A 7,500-nucleotide genomic window follows, 5' to 3' on the forward strand; every position below is an offset into this window, starting at 1 on the left:
AAAATTTGGGTTTCTCGGAGGGGGAAAAAAAAGGGAGGTAAAGGTTGTGGATAAAAAAGTTAAAAAAATTTCCAAAATACTTTCTGGGCCCTCAAAAAAAAGGCCCCCAATCCCCAACGCCCCGCTCCCGTCCTGCCGAAACCCCGTTTTTTTATCAACTTTTGGGATGCTCCCGGGGAGAGAAAAAAAGGGAAAAAAAAAAAAAAAAAAAGGGGCCCGTAAAGGTTGTGGGATAAAAGTAAACCCGGGTTGGAGAATTTCCCGAATTTCCCTTTCCCGGGGCTGGTTTAAAAAAAAAAAAACCCCCCCAAAAAAAAAAAAACCCCGGTCGTCAACGCCTTTTCCGTCCATTTCCAAAAGGCGTTTTCCTCTCAACTTTGGGATGCTCGCTGAGGGAAAAAAGGGGGTAAAAAGGGTTTTGGATAAAAAATAAAGCGCTTGGAGAAAATTTCCCAAATGTTCAGGGGCCGTGAAAAAAAGAAAGACGTAGTCCGTCAAGTCTGGTCCCCTCAAAGGGGGAAGGGCCCTTTTCTCTCAACTTTGGCATGCTGGGTAGGAAAAAGGCGGTAAAGGTTGTGGTTTAAAAAAACCGAAAAACTCGCTACAATTGCCAAAATCTTTCCGTGCCATTTAAAAAATGGACTACCTCCACAATCTTCCCCTCCATGCCAAAAAAAGGGTTTTTCTCTCAAACTTTTGGGATGTCGGAAAAGGAAAAAAAGGCAAAGGGAAGGTTGTGGATAAAAAAAATAAAAAAAATTTCCAAAATCTTTTGGGCCCCCCAAAAAAAAAGGGGCCCCACTCCTCAACGCCTGCTCCCTCTGCCGAACCCCGTTTTTTATCAAAATTTGGGATGCCGGGAGAGGAAAAAAAAGGAAAAAAAAAAAAAAAAAAAGGTCCAGTAAAGGTTTTTGGGTTTTTAAAATAACCGGCTTTGGAGAAAGGGTGAAACCTTCCCGGGGCTGTGAAAAAAAAAGACCCAAAAAAAAAACCTGGTCGTTCAACGCCCGCTCTGTCCTGCCAAACGGCGTTTTCCCCCAATTTGGCCCCCCCGCTGAGGAAAAAAGGGAGGTAAAGGTTGTGGAAAAAGTAAACGCGCGTGGGAATTCCCCCAAAAAGTTCAGGGGGCCGTGAAAAAAAAAAAAAAGACGTTTGGCGTCAAGTTTTGGTCCCGTCAATGGCGAAAGGGGGTTTTCTTCAACTTTTTTCATTTCTCCCTGGGAAAAAAGGGAGGGTAAAAGGGTTTTGGGTAAAAATCCCAAGACCCCGTTTCAATTGCCAAAAACTTTCCGCTGGGCCCTTCAAAAATGGACTACTCCTCCACACCTCCCCCCGTCCCGGGCCCAAACCCCGGGTTTTCTCTCAACTTTGGATGCTCGGAAAGAAAAAAAAGGCAGGTAAAGGTTGTGGATAAAAAAATAAAAAAATTTCCCCCAAAAAACTTTCCTTTGGGGCCCCCAAAAAAAAGGGCCCACTCTCAAAAGCCTGCTCCCGTCCATGCCGAACCCCCGGGGGTTTTATCAACTTTGGCTGGGTCGGAGAAGAGAAAAAAAAGGGAAAAAAAAAAAAAAAAGGTCCAGTAAAGGTTGTGGAATTAAAAAAATAACCGGTTTGGAAATTTTCCCGAATCCTTCCCGGGGGTTTTGAAAAAAAAAAACCCAAAAAAAAAAACCGGTCGTCAAAAAGCCTGGCCTTTTCCCTTTTCCCCAAAAGGGGTTTTCCTCTCAAATTTGGATGCTCGCTGAGGAAAAGGGGAGGTAAAGGTTGTGGTTTTAAAAAATAAACGCCGGGGGAGAATTGCCCAAATCGTTGGCGCCGTGAAAAAAAAAAAAGACGTAGTCGTCAAAGGGGTTTGGGCCCTTAAAGGCGGAAAAGGGGTTTTCCCCTCAAAATTTGGCTGCCGCTGAGGGAAAAGGGAGGTAAAGGTTGTGGAAAAAAGTCGGAACCTCGCTACAAAAAGCCCAAAAAATTTCCGCTGCCATTCAAAAAAGGGGGCTATCCTCCCACCTCCTCCCGTCCAAAGCCAAAAAGGCGTTTTCTCTCAATTTTGGGTGCCCCGGGAGAAAAAAAAAGGGAGGTTTAAAAGGGTTTTGGAAAAAAAATAAAAAAATTTCCAAAAATTTCTTTCTGGGCCCCCAAAAAAAAGGCCCAAATCCCCAAACGCCTGCCCGTCCATGCCGAACCGGGGTTTTTTAAAACTTTGGCATGTCGGTGAGAGGAAAAAAAAAAAAAAAAGAAAAAAAGGTCCAGTAAAGGTTGTGGAAAAAGTAAACCCCTTTTGGGGAATTCCCGAAACCATCCCGGGGCTGTGAAAAAAAAAGACCAAAAAAAAAACCTGGTCGTCAACGCCTGCTCTGCCTTTCCAAACGGCGTTTTCCTCTCAACTTTGGCCCGCTCGTGAGGAAAAGGGGAGGGGAAAGGTTGTGGATAAAAAGTAAACGCGTGTGGAGAAAAACCCCAAAACGTTTAGGGGCCGTTTAAAAAAAAGAAAGACGTGCGTCAACGTCTTTGGGCCGTCAATGGCGGGGGGGCGGTTTTTTTCTCAACTTTGGCAAAGCTCGCTGAGGGGAAAAAACCGGTAAAAAAGGGTTTTGGATAAAAGTCCGAAGAACCTGCTACAATTTCCAAAATTCCCTTTCCCCTGCCATTCAAAAATGGACTACCCTCCAACCTCCTCCCGTCCCTTTCCAAAAAAGGCGTTTTCTTCAACTTTGGGGATGCTCGGAGAGAAAAAAAAGGAGGTAAAGGTTGGGAAAAAAAAATAAAAAAATTTCCCAAAAAAAACTTTTTTGGGCCTCAAAAAAAAGGCCCCACTCCTCAACGCCTGCTCCCGTCCTTTTCCGAACCCGTTTTCTATCAAACTTGGGGATGCTCGGGGGGGAAAGGGGAAAAAAAGGAAAAAAGGGGGAAAAAAAAAAGGAAAAAAAAGGGAAGGGTTTAAAAAAAAAAAAGGGTTTTGGATAAAAAAAGGGGGGAAAAAATTTTGGGGCCAAAAAAAAATTAAACCCTTTCTGGGGGGGCCCTCCAAAAAAAGGGGGCCTAACCCCCCTTCCAAAACCCGCCCCTGGCCCCCCCCCGTCCATGCCCCGAAATTTCCGCGGGGGGGTTTTTCCCTTTTCAAAAAACTTTGGCCCTGGGCTTCCGGAGTGGGGGGAAAAAAAAAAGGAAAAAAAAAAATGAAAAAAAAAAGGGGGCCAAGGGGTAAAAAAAAAAAAAGGTTGTGGGGAAAAAAAACCCCCCAAAAAAACTTTTCGCCTTAAACCCCAATTTGGGGCCTAAAAAAAAAATTAATTTTCTGGGGGGGCCCTCAAAAAAAAAGGCCTTTTAAAAATCCTTCCAAAAAGCCTGGGTCCACCAAAGGGCCCCCCGTGGGGGGGGTTTTTGGGGGGCCCTTTTTATAAAAAGGCCCCCCCCTGGCCCAATTTGGGGGGAAAACAGGCCTCCTTTCGGCCCCCGAGGGCCCTTTTGCGACACCCCGGTTGTGGGGGGGCGCGGGGGGCCCTGGCGGGGTCGCTCCCGGGCGGCGACAGCCGGCAACGGTCGACCCCTCCGCCTGGCTTTACTTTCCCCCGCGCTTCTGTCTTTTTCCAAATGGCAAGCTAGCGACCGCTCGGCGTGCGAGGCCCCAAATCGGGGGACGGGAGTTCGGGGGCCCACCAGCCCCCGAAGGGTTTCCCGCCCGGGCCCGCCGAGCTTCCCCCCGCGGTCCAAGTGTTTAACGCGGGCCCCGGCCCCCCTCGCCGGGCTTCCTTTTTCCGGGGGCCCGGGTTTTTCGGCCGGCCCTCTCCCCCGGTCCGTAGAAAGGGTTGGTTTCGTTTGTGGGCGGGCGGGTCGGAGGGGAAGCGTTTTTCTCCCCCCTCATTTACGGTCGTTGGGCTCCCCGGCCCCCTTTGGCGTCCCAAAGCGTTAAAAGCCTGTTCATCTGTTTAAGGGCGCGCCCGTTCTAACCGGGGGGGTTCCGGCACGTGGAAAAAGGGGGGGGGGTGGGTTTTTCGAGGAGGAAGAAAGGGTGGGGGGGCCGGTCCCGGGCCGGTTGGGGCTCCTCCTTTTCCTTCTTTTTTGGCGCGCCCCCCGCCGAGACCCTGGATTCGTTTTCACTTCAGGCCCTGAATCTGGTTTTTCGGTGGTTTCCGTTTATAGTGCTGCCCCGGACCGCCCCCGGGGAAAAAAGTCAGCCCTCGTTTCTGTGAGCGCGGCCCAACCTTTGGGGCTGCAACCGGGCTCCCCGGGGGCCCCGCAGAATTTTTGGGTTGCATTCTGGGTTTTTCCCGCCAGTAGTCATATTTCTTGTCTTTAAAAATTAAGCCCTGCTGTCTAAGTTCACACCCTCGTACGGTGAAAACCCAAAAAGGGTCTTTTAAAACAGGCGAGGTTCCCTTTGATGATCCAAATTTACTTGGATAACCCGTGGTAATTCTAGAGCTAATTTCATGCCCACCGCTCCGAACCCCCTTTTGGGGAAAGAAACGCTTTTATTAGTTCAAAGCCAGTCGGGTTTTGCCCCTCCTTTGGTGACTCTGGTAAAATTTGTGCCCCTGCAAAGGCCTGAGGGCCCGGGGACGCATCTTTCAAATGGGCTGCCCTATCAAATGGGCGATGGTAGTGAAACTGCCTCCATGTTAGAACGGGGAGGGGGGGGTCAGGGTTCCCCCTTCCGGGAGGGGGCATGAGAAAAAAGGCTACCCATCCAAGGGAAAGGCCCGAGGGCGCAACTTTCCCAACTCCTGGCACGGGGAGGTAGTGACGAAAAATAAACAAAACGGAACTCTTTTAGGCTCCTTTAAATTTGGGGGTGGTACACTTTTAAACCCCTTTTAAAGAGGATCATTGGAGGGCAAGTCTGGTGCCGCGCCCCGGTAAAATTTCCCGCTCCCCTAGCGTTTACTAAATTGTTGCGATTAAAAAAATCCCCTAGTTGGATTCAGGATGGCGCAAGGTCCGCCTCCGGGGGCGGTCACCCGTGTGTTTTGTTTCCCCTCCTAAAGCTTCCCGGTTTTTTCAGCCCTTTGGGGCTTTATTGAGCGTTTTGGGTGGCCGGGAAAGTTTACTTTGGGAAAAAATTTAGGTGTTCAAAAACAGGCAGTTGCCTTTAATAATGGTGCAAGGGGAAAAATGGGGAAAAGGACCCCCGGTTTTAAATTTTTCCCCCGGGTTTTTGGAACACGAGGTTTAAAGATTTTAAAAGGGAAGGGCGGGGGCATTTTCCCTTTTTTGCCCGGGGGGGTTTGGGTGAAATTCTTGGATCATCGCAAGACGAAAACTGCGAAAGCATTTGCCAAGCATGTTTTCATTAGTCAAGAACGAAAGTCAGAGGGTTCGAAGGACGATCAGATACCGTCGTAGTTCTGACCATAAACGATGCCAACTAGCGCATTCGCTGGTGTTGCTTCATCGACTCTGCGGGCAGCTTCCGGGAAACCAAAGTTTTCGGGTTCCGGGGGAAGTATGGTTGCAAAGCTGAAACTTAAAGGAATTGACGGAAGGGCACCACCAGGAGTGGAGCCTGCGGCTTAATTTGACTCAACACGGGGAAAACTCACCCGGTCCGGACACTGTAGGATTGACAGATTGATAGCTCTTTCTTGATTCAGTGGGTGGTGGTGCATGGCCGTTCTTAGTTGGTGGAGCGATTTGTCTGGTTAATTCCGATAACGAACGAGACTCTAGCCTACTAAATAGTTCGCCGATCCTTCACGCGTCGGCGCTAACTTCTTAGAGGGACAAGTGGCGTTTAGCCACACGAGATAGAGCAATAACAGGTCTGTGATGCCCTTAGATGTCCGGGGCCGCACGCGCGCTACACTGAAGGAATCAGCGTGGCTTTCTCCCTGGCCGAAAGGGTTGGGAAACCCCGTTGAATCTCCTTCGTGATAGGATTGGGGGCCTTGAAATTGTTCCCCATGAACGAGGAATTCCCAGTACGCGCGAGTCAATAAGCTCGCGTTGACTACGTCCCTGCACCTTTGTACACACCCCCCGTCGCTACTCCCGATTGAACGGTTTTGTGGGGGCCCTCGGATTGGTCTCGGCCCGCCCTTCACCGGGGCGCCGACGGTCGAAAAGGGACGCTCAAACTTGATCGTTTAGGGAAGTAAAATTTCCGTAACAAGGTTTCCGTAGGGTGAACCTGCGGAAGGATCATTAACGATCACGCCGTTGCCTTGCCATCGAGGAACGAACCGCAAAAAAAAATAAGGGGAGGAACCGTCCTCGTGTTTTGGAGAAGGCGGCCGGTGTAGGCCTGGTGTTTGCGACCCGGCCCGCCTCCCCGAAAAGTGTGACTTTGGGGGTACCTGTCCTGTCCGGGGTGCCGGGGCTGTCTCTCTTTTTTTCCAAGGGAGCCGCCCGTCGGCCTTCTCGGCAGGGAAGCCGTTGGGTGCTGTACCCAAACCCGGTGGTAGCTCCCCTCGCTCGTCCGGGCTGGCGCCCTTCTCGCCTGGCGCAAGGTTCAAAGAGCCCCCCCCCCCGGCCTCGTCCGGGGGGGCCCCCCCCCCTGGCTCTTTTCTTGTTCCTTCCATCGATGAACTAGTTTTTAACCGTGATCCCAGTCGCCCGCGAAAGCCTCTTGCGGGACGGGAAACGAAACGAAACGAAGAGAACAACTTTAGGCGGTGGTCACTCGGTCGTGCGTCGATGAAGAACGCAGCCAGCTGCGTAAACTAATGTAAAATTGCAGGACACATTGAACATCGACACTTTGAACGCATATGGGGCCCAAGGGTCCGTCCTTTGGCCACGCCCGTCTGAGGGTCGGCGAAGTTTCCCCATCGCCGGAGGCTCTTTCCGGTGCCCTGAGTCTCGAGCGGCAAGCTCCGTGGCCCCAAGTGCAGACCCGGTCCTCCGGGCCCGATTTCCCTTTCGCTCCGACTCCGACAGGTGCGCTGCGCCGTCCTGTGCGCGGGGGTGAAGGACATGGCTCGGTTTAGCTTTCTAAGCCAGCATGCCTTCTTCCCCCGTCCCCCGCAGGCCACCTCTTTGTCGAGGAGGAGGAGGAGGAGCTTTTTCTTTTTTCCGACCTCGATCGGACGAGATTACCCCTAAATTTAAGCATATCACTAAGCGGAGGAAAAAGAAACTAACAAGGATTCCCTCAGTAACGGCGGTGAACCCGGGATCCCCAGCACCGAATCCCCCAGCATCTCGCTGGCGGGAACTGTGGTGTATGGGACGCAACTGTCGACTGCGCTGGTGACCGAAGTCCTCCTGATGGGGGGCCTCTCCCAGAGGGGTGTCAGGCCTTTACTGGCCGCTGGTGCGTCGGCTGCGAGCGTCTCCCGGAGTCGGGTTGTTTGGGGGAATGCAGCCCAAAGCGGGTGGTAAAACTCCACTCTAAGGCTAAATACCTGGCACGAGTCGATAGCGGAAAAGTCCCGTTGAGGAAAGTTGAAAAGAACTTTGAAGAGAGGGGTTCAAGAGTACGTAAAAACCCCCTAGGGGTTTAAACGGGTGGATCCGCAAAGTGGCCCGCGGAATTCAGCTCGGAAGGCTGCCGCGCCCGCC

General features: G+C 51.3%; 1 non-coding gene and 1 pseudogene across 1 annotated transcript in view; both read left to right on the forward strand.

The window, feature by feature from the left end:
* Positions 1 to 6,600: 6,600 nt before the first annotated feature.
* On the forward strand, positions 6,601 to 6,753 carry LOC143278419 (5.8S ribosomal RNA; annotated as a pseudogene).
* Positions 6,754 to 7,012: 259 nt separating this feature from the next.
* Positions 7,013 to 7,500, forward strand: part of LOC143278416 (large subunit ribosomal RNA) — a 3,795-nt gene continuing 3,307 nt past the window's right edge. The window contains exon 1 of the ribosomal RNA XR_013054055.1: positions 7,013 to 7,500. This exon is cut by the window's right edge and continues 3,307 nt beyond it. This is a non-coding gene — a ribosomal RNA (large subunit ribosomal RNA).

The sequence above is a fragment of the Babylonia areolata genome, unplaced genomic scaffold, assembly GCF_041734735.1.
Source record: "Babylonia areolata isolate BAREFJ2019XMU unplaced genomic scaffold, ASM4173473v1 tig00013483, whole genome shotgun sequence".
Taxonomy (NCBI): Eukaryota; Metazoa; Mollusca; class Gastropoda; order Neogastropoda; family Buccinidae; genus Babylonia; species Babylonia areolata.